Source organism: Cyrtonyx montezumae, unplaced genomic scaffold, assembly GCF_038088225.1.
Source record: "Cyrtonyx montezumae isolate F1298 unplaced genomic scaffold, pur_monq_1.0 scaffold_2, whole genome shotgun sequence".
Classification (NCBI taxonomy): Eukaryota; Metazoa; Chordata; class Aves; order Galliformes; family Odontophoridae; genus Cyrtonyx; species Cyrtonyx montezumae.
Genome location: NW_027071936.1, coordinates 23,895,485 through 23,910,322, shown reverse-complemented (window position 1 = coordinate 23,910,322; position 14,838 = coordinate 23,895,485).

The window sequence follows — 14,838 nt, the reverse complement described above, 5'->3', positions numbered from 1 at the left end:
TGGTGGCATCTCACACAAAACCACTAGTCATAGACACACTTGTAAGCCAAAGCAGATGTAACGTGATAAACAGAAGTGAGTCGTTCCTTTTACTGCTGCATTTGTAGTTGCATACGAAGCACACAGCAACCCAAGTTCCAGTGTCATTCCTGCTCCCAGCCTTGTGCTGCCAAGGAGTGAAAGGACCCTCTCCTACTCAGAGGGTGTCTTAGTCTTCCTTAGCCTTGTAGCACAAGTAGAGATCAATTCTGTTTTCTGCAGCACATAAGAACCTCCAAGCAAAAGCTAGTTCTTAGTGTACAGTGCTCCAAGCACTGATGCATAGCTCTGTTGCAGTTAAGAGTCTTCTGAAATGACATACTCAGGAGGAGACAACCCCCTCCTTCCTTCCCACTTTGATCAATCCTAAAACTGTTTTTGACAGATCTCCTCCCCCCTTCCTATTAACACTCCTTCCTCCATCTCCCCTTCCAGAGCAAGGCTGTGTGTTTAAGCATTCAATTCCTACAGGAGCTCTCCGGAGTTGAGCATCTTTATTACTCTAAGAAGATAAAAAGCAGAAAGCAAAGCAAAGGGAGAATGGGAAGGTACTTAAAAATCCTTCCTGCAAGGTCAGACGCTAATACACGGTGAAGCTATTAACAAAAAAAACCCTTAAATTTAACACGTCCCTTGAGCAAGATCATGTACTCTGTCTCCTTTCCTCCATCTGTCCCTTCCTCTCTGCCCTGATTCCTGATGGGACAGACCTACTGAGACAGGTCTGACAAAGCCTTGTCAACCAGAAGTGCTACAGGGTAATTTGGAAGGAATTCGAAGTACATTTCAGTGATTCTCCCTATGTTTCCTTCACTCCATCTCAGTTGTCTGGATTCCATTTTCACTTTGCTCACCTAGAGATTTGCCTTCATTGTATCCTTTCTCCTGGAAACTTCATAAGTTCTAGGAGCTTTACAGCTGGCATTCTTCCTTCCAGGAAAAAAAAGGTCCTGCCACATGACCACCGACATGCTGCTCCCACTTCTCGACACCACTCGTAGCAACCCTCAGCATCTGTGCACCATGAGTGATGTTTTTCAACTACCAGTAGATGTCTACTGCCCTACTCCTTCAGCCCAGATTAGCAACATGCACTGGAACTAGTCAAATGCTCACAGTGCCCTCAGTTCTTCTCCTTTACATACTTACACTGCCCAGAAGTGTGTACAACTAACCCCTACCTACATGCAGCCACTACCAACACCGAAAAAGCAAGCCTACCATACCCATATTTTGTACTGGTTTTCTTCTTTTACCCAGCCTATGTTACAGAAACCTACATCACCTGGATCCTCAACATAAGTCTCATTTGCTTTAGCAGTTACCACAAACAGATTCTCATTTCCACCTAGAAGTTTGCAGCACTCTCTTGGGTCACAGTATATACTACCAGCAGCTCACTGCTGTGGCGGGGTTATCCTCCAGTTTCTGAGCAGCAGCCTTATGAACAAAATCCTGCGCATCTATAGCTATAATGCTTACTCAGACATTCAAGCCTGCTTTGGTCTCTCTTCATTCTGCCTCAGGCCTAAATCAGGCCAACCCTAACCAGAAGGGAGAGCTCTCTAAAGCCTCCATTAACCCAGTGCAGGCTTTCAAAGGCTAAAAGAATTTTTCTCTAATGAGAGTTTTCCTTCCAGCTCTTTGACTAAGCGTAGTGGCCAGAACAGCAAAAGTGACAGAAATGTTCAGTGTGCATCTTAGCTTCAGCCTGTGTAGCCAGGCAGAATAACTGTGGCTGAGTGAATATGTGAAGATGCATTCCGTTATGTGAATAAGAAGAAACCCTGAACAGGCAGTCATAACTCTGCATCGTGGTGTTGATGACTTTTTATAGCACTTAACCCTTGGAAAACTCTATGTAGGGTCTACTGAGGGCTGTGGCCACAACTTATAGCTCAAGTGGTTTATCTGAAAAGAGGGGAAGGGAAGAAATGGGTGGGAAGGGAGGAAGGGGGGAAGAGAAGGTTAACAGGATAGAACTACATGGGTTACCACTGCAGGTGGGAGCAAGGAAAGGAAGAGAAAAGATACATTGAAAGTAATGAAAATATCACCGTGATTGTAAAAAAAACAAACAAAATGCTTGGTGAATGCTGAAATAATTACCACGTTACCATATAGCTAATGTTAAGGATATTTTGGAGCTAGTATAAAGGGCAGGGAGAAGAGTTCATACTGTGAGTTTTTCAAGATGATCAAGCAGGGTGGTTATTTTGCATTAGAAGAAATCACAACAGTGCTCTTCTGAAAAGAGGAGTAGGTGCTTAGTGTTCTTTATCACTCTCAGAATTCCCTTTACACATCCTGGTGCCACAAGAGACGGATCATTTTATGTTCCTTTCGAGCAAAGACAATCAGCAATATGTACAGGATACCTAGATGACTCTTTTTAAAATAGTCATGATCTTAAATTCACAGTAGTAGTATCTTAAGCATGCCAGAGGAATAACCTGGAAACAAATGCACTGAATGCACTTGTTTTTAATACTTCCATTAACAGCATTATTATTACATCAACAACTTCAGTTTTTCTCTGATTTACCTTTGGGACACTAACATGACATCAACGAACCTGAGGTAAAGCATCTGTAGTCATCCTACTTCAAACAGTTCTCTTCAGTTGACAGAAGTGGATTCTCAAGAGGCTGCTGTTAATGCACCAGTATAGTGCTAAATGGTAAAAATGCAGTTAGAACTGAACTTGGACACACCTCCAAGACCTGAACGATTTTGTCTCTACGTGAGCTTGGTCCAGACCTTGATTTTCCTCACACTGACACTGCGTGTTTGTTTATTTCTAAACTACAGCCACATCTGCAGGTCTAAGTGCTGAGATCCCTAAAAGGTGCACGACTTCTGTACCTTATTTTCTTTCAATCGTCTATAGACGAAGAGTTAATATGGACACTCTGTACCTTTAAAAATGACTATAACATTTGGCTGCCTTTGGGCTGTCAGCTAGGATGGTTTCTAAAGTCATCTACTGCTGTATGTTAAACATAATTGAAAAAATTATTTTGGAGAGATTACAATGCTCCAGTGAGATTTCATTCAGTTGACAAACAATATCTGCAACAGATTCCATTCAGCCCAGTATCTGATGCTGTAGATACCGCTCTATAGACATCTGAAACAAATTTCCACAGTGGCAGACAATTTGATTTGTCTTTTTTTCTCCAACAAACCCACTTCGTAGAAGGAAGAGCTCTATCCACTGTCAGCTCTTCAGTCTTCCCTACAGCTAGTTCACATATATAGAACAGTCACCTCATGCTTTCCTGAAATTATCATGCAGATTGCTTACAGAGTGACTAATATGATTTTCCTTATTTAGAAGTCAACAGATGTTTAATATTGCATGTTCTGTTTAGCCTGATTTATGTCATGCTTGAGGTGTCAAAGCTGAGAGGCTGGCCACAGAAACAGCTGATGCTGCTGAACCTTGCCCAGGACTGCTGCAGTTACATGGCTGGACACTGAATGGTCAGACCACAGGAAGTGGGGCATTAACAACTGTATTTCACCTAAGAGCTCCAGGAGATCTTATGGTCTAAAATCCCAAGTTTCATCTCACTTGCATGAAGTATTGCCTAGAGTAGCATCTAGCATGTAAAGACAAAGTAGAAAAAAAATATTCAGGCAAAGTTTACTCAAGTCTTTTTTCTAATGCATTAATTAGATAACATCACATCTCCCAAACAGAAGTGTTTCATTACCCTTCATTTTCAGTCTATCCCTCTGCTCAGGTGCCACTGTAATGGAGACCTAACTCAGACAAAAAGCCTACCTGTACCATCTTAACCTTTTCTGGCATCAGGCACTTAGGAACAGTTTGTCACCTGCTTAGGATTAGCCAGAGGAGTCCCTTCTCTCATCACAACTATGCTTTCATTTCCCCTGTCATGTTTTCCAGGGCATCTTATGAACATGATGAGTCACACCAGAATGAGACCCAATTGCACTACAACCTCATAGACTTAATTCCTAGCATACTAAAGGCTAAGGGCTCCTCTGCCTTCCTGTCCCTTAAAGAATAACAAAAATTATTTACGGTCTCTCTGGGCTATTTGGTTTAAGCCTCTCCAGCTCAAGTATGACACTTTCTGGGACACTATTATGTTTCTTACAGCTCTCTGACTAGCAATCACATCTGTACCTGACTGTCAGGGGACACTCTTGGCTGAGCCAGCCACCTTGGTCGATTGCTGAGAGCTCTGAAATTTCTCAATTGAAACATTTGAAAGTTAATGAACCCTTCTAATACAAAGCTCCCACAGCTCAAGAGTTCTTTTATGAGCCTGACAAATGGCAGATGCAATAGGAAAACCTGACTGCAGACAGGCCTCTATTTAAAAAAGATTTCAAGGCAGAAGGTCGGATTCTCAGCCTCTGCAGAGGAAACAGCAGTAAGTACCTGCAGAGCTCTGTCATAGGACACTCAAGGCCACAAGTGACTGCAGCTGCAAAGAACTGTAAAGGTTAGAAAAGACCTCCAAGATCACCAAGTCCAACTCCAACCCATCCCCACCATGCCCACTAACCATGTTCCTCAGTGCCACATTTCTGCGGTTCCTGAACACCTCCAGCGATAGTGACTTCACCACCTCCTGTTGCACTCTTGTGATCTAGGAAGTCTGGATAGTGTATTCCCTTTGTGCTTCTATTCCCAGTATACCTATAACTTTAAGAGCTGTTTGCCCATCCATTTTGTAGCCACTGCAGCACATCAGTATTTCAGCAAAATGCTTCTCATATAGAAAAGTTCCAAGAATTTTTACAGATATTTAACAAATCCTTCAGCAGAAGGCAGAACAATGAAAATCCAGTGTCTCACCCCAAACAGTGCAATTTGCTTTTGCCTTCTGCTCATTTTAATAAAACCTCTGTTCTGCATTGCTGTGCTCCTTAACGAAATAGCACAGCTATGTCCAAGGATAGCCCTGGACCAGCCCTTTGTCTTATATTTTGTGTTTTTTTTCTTTTTTTTTTTTTCCTTTTCCAACTGCTAAGCCTGCAACTGGGGTTGGGGATGGGGAGAGGGGGAAGGGAGGAGAATCTGGTGAACAGCTGGGGCCCATCACTTTTCATTGCAGGTCTTGGAGAGATGTGGTTGACAGAGTGATGCACAGAGGCTGTCCCAGTTAATGACTTCACCATTCTCCATCATTATCCCCATCATTAGGAAATTAGGAGGACAGAAGGTATTTACTGTAAACCTGCCACCTCCCAAGGAGAGATAAATAGAAACTGATAAATGGGATCTTCTGGTGCTGTTCGTCTATTAACCTTCTGCTTCCCAGTTTAGGCATATGCATGCTATCCTGCCATTAATATCCAGTAATTGACATAGCAGTGGGCAACACAATCCTACCTTTAGCACATGAACATCTCCTGCACTGCATGCAAGAGCAAAACTACATTGACAGCAAAGCTTTGCTAAGCAGGTCAGTGGAGATATCCTTAGTAACTGCTGACACTGCAGCTCTGAGGTCAGAACCACCACTCCATTGCACCTGAAAAAAAGCATAGATATGGTACAGAATGAGAGAGAGGACCATGCATGCATAGCCTTCCTCCATAGAAGGAGGAACAACAAAACAGCCAGAAGAAGCATTCTCTCCCAGGGCTGAGCTGCTATCCATTTTGTCAGCCTACCTCTACACATGGCTCACAAACACCTCCAGAGAAGAAAGTTCTACTTGGTTACGATCTCTGGACACCAAGGAAAGTAGGATTTTCATCATCAACTTGAAGTAATATGTTCTGGAAACTTAAAACAAAGCAGAATTTCAGATCTGACGTTGCTACTCAGAAAGTATAGAATCCTTCAAATTGTTTGGCTGACATTTCTGCAGTTCTGCTACAGAGGAACTCTTTGAATATACTAAATTGCTTTAGCTCTTTCCAAGATGCAAAGTCTTGTGGGGTCACATTCTTAGTGACCAAGCCCTGGGAAGCTGAAACAAATCATTACTGAGGCAAACCAGGATTTTTTCCTGATGCAGCCCCCTTGTCCCAAAGTCTCAAAGAGACTTTCAGGTCAAACAAGCATTCTCTCAAATAGTTTCTTGCACCTATAATGCCATAACTTACCAAAACCTCACCTCACTGCTACCTTGCAGATTTGAGGTTAGGCTGGACCAGGTTCTTAGAACCCTGATCTAGATATTCCTGTTCATTGCAGAGGAGTTGGGCTAGATGGCTTTTAAAAGTCCCTTCCAACTCAAATAGTTCTATGGCTCTATAATTCACATTATTAATTGCTTGTACTTTTACCACCTCTGGGCATTTTCCTGTCAATCATCATAGTAGTTGCTTTCAACTCACATGACTAAAACTTGAGGTAAGATAACAGCTGCATTTCTGATGAAGTTAAACCACAAGTTCCCATTAACTCTGACGTACATTTTGAAAAACTCCCACATGATCGTGGGAACTCTAAAGAACCTTTTTCTAGAAACTTTTTCTCAACTTTCTGCCTATTCTTGCATTCATTATGCCAGCAAGTGAAGCAGCAGCTATCTCCTGGACGGATGGCTCCATTCTCTTTGAATGCAAGCATTTCTGTCTTCTAAGCTTTAGCAGGATCTGCAGCAGCAAACTCCCATCCAGGTAACACTTCTCAGAGACTTACAGTGAGCAAACCTTCTTACTTGAAGAAGGAGAAACATAACATTTGAGATTACTGAAATTCTAGGGCCTCAAAAGAGTTCAGTATTGTGCTTCTTCGAATAATTCAAAAAAGACATTGCTAAATGAGAGCAGGAATTAAAATCAGATGGTTTCCTGAATAAAATACCATGCAACATAAGCCCAGGAGAAATACAGATAAGGTATTTCCCTTAGGGAAGAGAACTGCACAGAAACAGCCTGTACACAAATGCACCTTAGGTATCACCACTGTGGTGAAACTTTATTCAACAGAGTTCATACCTCCAAGCTTCAAGGCACACAGGACCATATTTTGTTAGCTCCGGTGTTGGAAAGCATTTGCTTTCCAGAACATTTCAGTCTTGTTCCATCATCTTTCTCCTTCCACCCTCAACAGAGTGAAGTTTTGCTTCTAATAGTAAAATCCACACTACTGCTTTACATTGTAAGAATTGCACATGCATAAGCATTAACAGCACTAGTAGAAAAGTAAAATGACTCCAATCTGAGCCCATTTCATGTGCAGTATCATTCAGCACACTCTTCCAAATCCACTCTTCCAAAGCCAGCCTGAACTGCTTTCTCAGCTCTGGGATGGTTCAGCCCATAGTTCAGCACTAGATGACCAGGGCGATGCCTCTCATTTGACACAGCCTCACTACCTTTTAACATGGCCCGCCAATACAGAGAAAGCACCTGCCTGGTCTACAGGTAGGATCTGTGCTACCCCTTCTTGATGGTTGGACATGATGATCCTAGCGGTCTTTTCCAACCTTAATGACTCCACGATTCTACACGCACCATCGTGCACACATTAATTCAGTGTGGGAGGCTAATAAAAACGTGACTGTGAAAGCGAGTTCTAACGGTAACACGAGTATTAATTTCCATCTGTCTGAGCAACTGCCAGTGTCCATCAATTACAGCAATAGCCAACTAACAGTTGCAGCTGCAAAATAAAAAAAAAAAAAAAAAGCAGAATTAACATTTCAAGTTACTGTCATTCACCTGAATATTTTACAGTTGTAATTAGCAAGCTGGAGAAGCTGTCAGCAATCAACATCAGCCAATCTGTCTGCGCCAGGAACTGGTCTGTCTGCCAGAAATCGTCTTCGACAGCTTTTTTCTCCCCTTGCTTCCCCCCATTAAAATTTTTACTTCAAATCTCCCTAATGCTCTCATATTCTTTGCCACTACTCACTAGAATTGAATGTGTCAAAACAAAGAGAGACAGAATGACTGACACTTACAGGGTCAGAATTATTTCTCCCAACCTCAGCACAAAAAAGCATGCTACTGTCTTTCCCCCAGCTCCATTTCCCTGGACAATAATACGCCCCATCATAGAATTTGAACCTCAGCGCACTCCAGAATATTTCTCACTTAGAGATATAAGGATGGAAACGAAAAGAAACATTCCTACTCTTTGATGAGCATATGCAAATTGTTTCTCATTCTTTAGCATAAGAGCTTGTTGGACTCCAAAATCCCCACTTGCTCTGTCCACTTTGGGCAGCAGATCCCAAGGCAGCATTCTCAGTGCTCTTCCTTTTTCTGCTGTAGCACAACAAAGCAGGGGTAGCTGTAAATGACTTGGGATAACTTGTTCTCACAGGAGCACCACCTCATGTAATTAACTATTAACTGACATCGTTTTACATGGATGAGCTCTCCTTAGCTACTGGAGCAGCACTGAGGTCATCTCCAACATCGTGACCAGAAATCCCAGAGTGTAGTGCAGCAGTGGATAGCATATAAAACAAAACGCTGCCTCAAAAGGAATGTCCATTCTGCACACATACTTCGCCACCTGACCTCTGTTTGATGGATTAATTAAAGCAGTTGAGCAACCAAACAAGGGGTATGGACACAACAGATAAATAAGAATGCTCTCCACAGCTTTTACATCCACCAGTGTAAAAAGCCATAAACAAGTGCTGGTTTCTTCAGAGACCGCCGCAGTAGGAATTTCATATATGTTTTCACATCAAGATTCACAAACATAGTGGAGTTATTTTAGGATTTATGAACTACAGAGAAACTACTTGAGCACTGAAAAATAACAATGAGAGGAAAGTCCCCATGAAAACTAAAGACCTGAAGAGCAAGCTTACAGGGTGAAGTTCTTTCACACATATCTTCCCCACTTACCCCTAAGCACAAAAGATAAGTGGCAATAAAATGAAAAGCTACTACAGCACAAAACAGAGGGACTTGAGGCCTCTTTGTGTGATTAAAGGCTCTACACAACATCAGACAGAGCTAACCTAGTTCACACTAAGCACAAGACATAAATCTCTCACACATACTGCCTTCACTCCCCTCCTTACAGGGGCGTGGGCAAAAACCATCAGGAGTCAGCAAGGCTTTTTTCCATAAGGAAGCAGAAAAAATATGCATGATGTATTGGCTTGCGCTTTAAGGAAAAAAAATGTTGATTAAAGGACATGCAGAACACACTCTCACTCTAATATCAATCATGAAAGCACTTGGCTTTGTTGAACCTCATTCAGTTCACATGGGCCCACTCCTCAAGCTTGTCCAGGTCCCTCTGGGTAGCATTCCTTTCTTCTGTCCTATCCACTGCACCATTCAAGTTGCTTTTGTCTGCAAACTAGATGAGGGGGTGCTCAATTCCATCATCTATGCTGTTGATAAAGATGTTAAAGAGTACCAGTCCCAATACAGATGCCTGTGGGACATTGCTGACACCAGCCTCCACCTGGACATAGAGCTGTTGACAACAACCTTATCCACCAAATAGTCCATCCTTCAAATCCATATCTCTCCCAGTTAGAGATAAGGATGTGGTGTGGTACTGTATCAAAGGCCTTGGTAGATGATGTCAGTTGCCCTTCCTTTGTTCACCAAAGCCATCATTCCATCATAGAGGACTGCATTTCATGTAGCATCTGTCTGTCCCCACAGAAAGAGCTTAAGGTTGTGCCAGGGTTAGGACCAGGCTTAGCTAGTAGTGTCAGCCAAAAGTGATTCAGGTGGAGAAAAGATGTAATGAAAGAAAACTGTAGTAACCACTTCCAAAACAAAATACGATCACAGCCCCTTGGCCCAGCCTGGATCTGCTGGAGTCATTTGGGGGGCTCTGGCATGCTGGAGCAGAACACTATCAGAAGTTTGCGTGGCTCCAAAACTTTTCAGAGGAGCAGATGAAGGAGGTCAAAATGTGACGCGGCTGGCCAGGCTCTGCCGTGCAAGCCAAGCTGTCGGATTGACTGCAGGGCAGCTGAGCCATCTTGTCTTTCTGGCAGGCAGGAGGCATTTCCAGGTTTGATGGAAAATGCAGAGACAGACATGTGTGTGTAGCAGAGGGCTGACTGGAGGAATCAAGGGGAAGAGATGGGTAAGGAAACACTGGGTGCTGTGCCGGGGAGTTAGGAGGAATGTCGTAATTCCTTTAGAGATGTCTAGTTCTGACACCCTGTTTGAAAACTGATAAAAGAGGTGTGCAGTGGTGTTTTTAAGCTTACTGATCCAGAGCCTACTTTCTGCAGCTCTCCACTTCTGTCAGGTTGTCTCAGTTTTTTGATATTTATCCCTGCTAGCAACTGTTTTCTCTGTGAGAAGCCTGGGTGACAAAATATAGGCTATCCTTCACAGGCACAAGAGTGTTGTATGCTGTCACAAACGGAAGACTTCTGCAAACCCACTGGCACAGTGGGTGTGTGAACTCACTACTTCTATCTAACATATATTCTGTCCTGTTCAAGGATACGGTATTAATTTTTATTTAAAACAAACAAAAAACCCACATTTTTTTGTGCATAGTAAAGGCATTCAAAGGCCTACAGTCTTATGTTCTCAAATTTGAGAAAACAAAATCAGGATGTCAATTGTGCGTGGAGCGGTGTTTAGCATCAACAACAGCTTTGTTCTTTAACCACACTGCTAAAAAGATAGAGCAGTTTATAGAAAATGATTAAAACTTATATGTCCTGTGGTTCTCTCAACTTCAACTGAATCACGTCAAGACACTGCTCAGGTGAGGAGGTGTTTGTGGAGCTAAGCATTTGTTTTATGAAATTAAGATGGTTAAAGCCTAGAGTAGCACTAAGCTGAGCAGCAGAATTGCTATTGCCTTTGCTGTGAGCAGTATTTGGTCCTAAGCATACCTCAGATTTGTTTCCATTGGCATGATCCTCATTGAACAAGACTCTTAGCTGAGCTTTCTAGTCCTTGGCACCTCCTTCCTTGTGGTCAGCAAAGAAACAGCTCAACATGCAGCTCACACATTCACCCACAGCTTGAGTAAGAGCCATCTTCCTTGCCAAACTTACTTTAGGCTTCTCTGATGATGTGTCCTCTTAGAAGACAAAAATCAGGATGCAACTAAACGAATTCAGTGAAGCTCTTCCACAAAAAAAAAAAAAAAAAAAAGCCTGAAACAGAAATACAGGGCTGTCACTGAGGCATCTCTGCTCAGCATGTATTACTTCACAATAAACATCAGGAACCTGTTTTCCTGGTGGTGTTTACCATTACATCTGTTAGAAAAAAAAAAAAAAAAGAGACTGCTGTTTGTCATCAGTACAACAGTTGGAATGACATCCAGGAAAGCCTCACTCTGCAAAACAACATTCAGTTCCAAGCAGGGGATTTAAGAAATACAGACCAGCCTCTTTGGGCTGCTGCATCCCTCAGTCCTTCTGGTTGGCAGATAGACACAAAGATGACCTCCACTGCTAAGGAGCAGTTCCTAACTCTGTCCAGTGGAGCAGGAACTGTTTGTGAGGAAAAAAAACTATCCAATACAGGATTCTGGGGGAAATCTTTATTGTGGAGAGTGTAGTTTTCTCTTATAATACAGATTGATTTTTGCTTTTTAAACTAATGGGACTTAACTGGACCCATTAAAATCTTGTTCTCTGATTGCAAAACTCAGAGGCCATTGTAAAGAGGTCTGTATGTAGCAGCATGCAGGCTCCCTGTCACCAGTTTGTCAACAACACATCTCACCATTTGGCAATCCTTGCTTGCTTGCTTGCTTGCTCACACCAGTTTCTCCTGGGCTTGGCTCCAGTGCCTTTGGAGGAGTTCTGTGTTTATCTGAAAGGAAATAATTGATCTCAGCATTAAGACCTTTTTCTCTCCAACTTGAACTTTATATCTAACTCTCATTTATTTGCAGCTCCCATAGAGAGTCTTTGTACTTCACTTCCAAGAGTAAGATGTGAGAGCAAATGCAGACTAAATATGTCCTGGAGTACATGGAGAAAACAATCCACTGACAAGAAAGTGATCTGATTGCTTGGGAGTACAAGACAGTACAAAACTACAGAGAAGGATGACAGGATCCATTGCTTTTCACTAGATCATGGTATTTCCAGACAAAAACTAAGAAAAGGCAGCTCTAAAGCAAGCAAACAAACAAACAAAAACCAAACAAAAATGTAAGTTCTCTGAGAGGATTGGAATAATGCAATAACCGAGTATTTGGTTCTGTACAGATAAGAATAGCTGGTTGAGAGCTATTGCTTTCCTTAGAAGCATTTCTGAGAACCATTTTAAGGATACTCAGATTTTTCCACCCCAAAGCAAAATATCAGACATTCACCATCTTTTTCAGTGCAATTAAAATATTTGCAGGCAAAGTGGACAGAAGAGCAATCTGTAACAATCCTTGGAAAGTGGTTCTGACTCCTAGACACTCTTTCCTGCATAGCAGCTGGGGTTTAATTGCTTTATTGGGAAGTGAGCATATAAGCTAGAGAGAGATCAGATTTCTGATCAAGCATCCAAAATTAATGTAAAGATGACAGTAATAAATTTCATTTGAAGGATACACCAGTGCCAAGCCATTTAAAAGAAAAAAAACAAACAACAACAACAAAAAAAAACCAAAACAAGTAGCATGGAAACTGAACAGGAAAACATGGTTAAATACTGTTCTTCTGTCTTGAACATAGTTTCAAGCTATGTTGCTCATTAAAATTCCTGACTTTCTAACAGATACACTGTCCCTTTCTTTTCCTGTTAAATAGTATTTCTATAGGGAATGAAAAATTATGTAATTCAAGCGATGGAAAAAAAATTATTGATGACCCAGCAGGGTATTGCTTAAAAGTTTCCTGCCTGAATCATGAGATTTGTTTCTAGCTTTCTTCATGGGCTTTGGCAGCTTGTGATGCATGCATGTCATTAAGAGCTTCCAAGATAGCAAGATAGAAAAAGGTTTGCGGCTGTAACACAACCGGCCATCTAGTGGGAAAGAGGGAAAATGACTAGGTGAGTTGAGCATTTCTCTCCTCTTTTTAAACTCTCCACCACAGTCCACTTAGGTTGCAGTTTGACCAAGGTAATATTTTCTGCCCCAATTACCTCCTCTTAGAGGAAAATGCACAATTCCTACCATCTCTTTCAGCCACAGCTAACTGCTCAGAAGTTAGAACACATACCCAAACCTCAATAGCTTCCCCCTAATGTTAAAAAGGAAGACCAACCATACTCGCTGGAAACCAATCTCCCATTATTTTGACTTCTTTATCATCACAGAAGGAGCCAGAGGAAAAGGTTGAGTTCATCTACTATCAAATTATCCTGGAACACTTCAGGAAATAATCCACAGGGGCTAGGAAGCAAATGTGCATTGCTACTGTCAGCTGTTTATCCGTGCTAAGCCTCCAGTGGAAAGGAGCTATGTGTCAACAAGGCCACGGCTATTTGAGAAAAATTACATTACTTTCCTGACATTTGTGATGGCATCCTGGTCTAAAACTAGCTTAAACGCTTCTCACAGAAATACTAGGAAACGGAGCCATAAAAAATGTTGTTTGAAAAATCAATATCATCAACAAACAGCAAAGTGCTGGGGCTGTTTAGAACAAAGTCTTGTCAGTGGTTGTTATGTTTCCCCTGCAGTAACCACAGACCTCAGCTGCGCACCAATGCCAACAACAGGCAATAACAGAATTTGTGATACTCACCTCCATTCATTTCCAGAGTTTCTGCACCTGCCAGGCCAAGTCAATGTGGGTAGTAACATAAGGAGGAAGCTATTGAGGATTGGGTACATGTTCAAACTTCTGGTGAGCCGATCAGGTGGCAATTTATAGAGCAGAGGGGAATTTATTCAAGGGAAGTGCCCACATTAAAACATCTGAACTGATGCTCCAGTCTCCAATATTTATAATGCTTTACACGAGGTTGGTACCCAATGACATTACTCTGGTGTGCCATTTCTTGCAGAGAATGGTACTGGGAAGCTTAAACATGCTTTCCATCATGTTTGACAGAGAAAAATGAGGGAAAATTAAGCAGCATTAAAAGAAATTGGTCAGATATAGAGATCACAGCCTGAAAGGGGAACATTAGGCATAGCATCCTCTGTCCTACCTACCATTGCAGTGATCCCCCACTCGATGAGGGTAATCCACCCACTTCCGCATCTGACCTTCACCACCTGTTGCTGGAGCTGTCAGGAAGCGTTCCGAAGATGACAGTAGTTACACACACACACTCAAAAATACCATTACCTTCACTATCACTTTCCATTTCTTTCACTTCTTAAAAAAAAAAAAAAAAAGATAGGAAGGAGAACGAAGCTAATAAAATCATTTCATCATCAAGACACAGCTCAAAGTTACTGCAATCCCACACAAGTTATGCACGGTGTATCTTTGAGAATCAGGGCCCACAGACCTGGCAACAACTCTCACGGCATTCTCTAAACACCCTCTTCGTTTGTCACAATGACTAATGAGTCCTGAAACATCAGATGCCCAAGGGACAGTGGTCCAGACGAGCAAGGTATCTGCACTCACCTTGACATCACATGTAACTAGCAGAAGAAAGTGCCTCAGACAGCATTGATTTCAGGATAATTCATTAAGAACTTTACCTTATTAAGCATACTTAAATCCCCATAAAACAGCAGATCTTTCCATGCTCGAGTGAACTGTAGCATTTCTTTTCAGTGGGACAGCCACACTTTTCCACAGCTCTGAATTAATTCTTGCAGGGAAGAAGAGAGTGGCCCAGTAAAAGGAGCGCTGCTTGGAGTGATGAGATCTCCTTGCTGTCTCACATTTATTTTCTACAAAAAAAAAAAAAAAAAATCTGATATGGCAGCTTTTTTAAAACTTGTTTATTGGGAAGAGGTCATAACCTGCACATTGCTCATAACAGGTC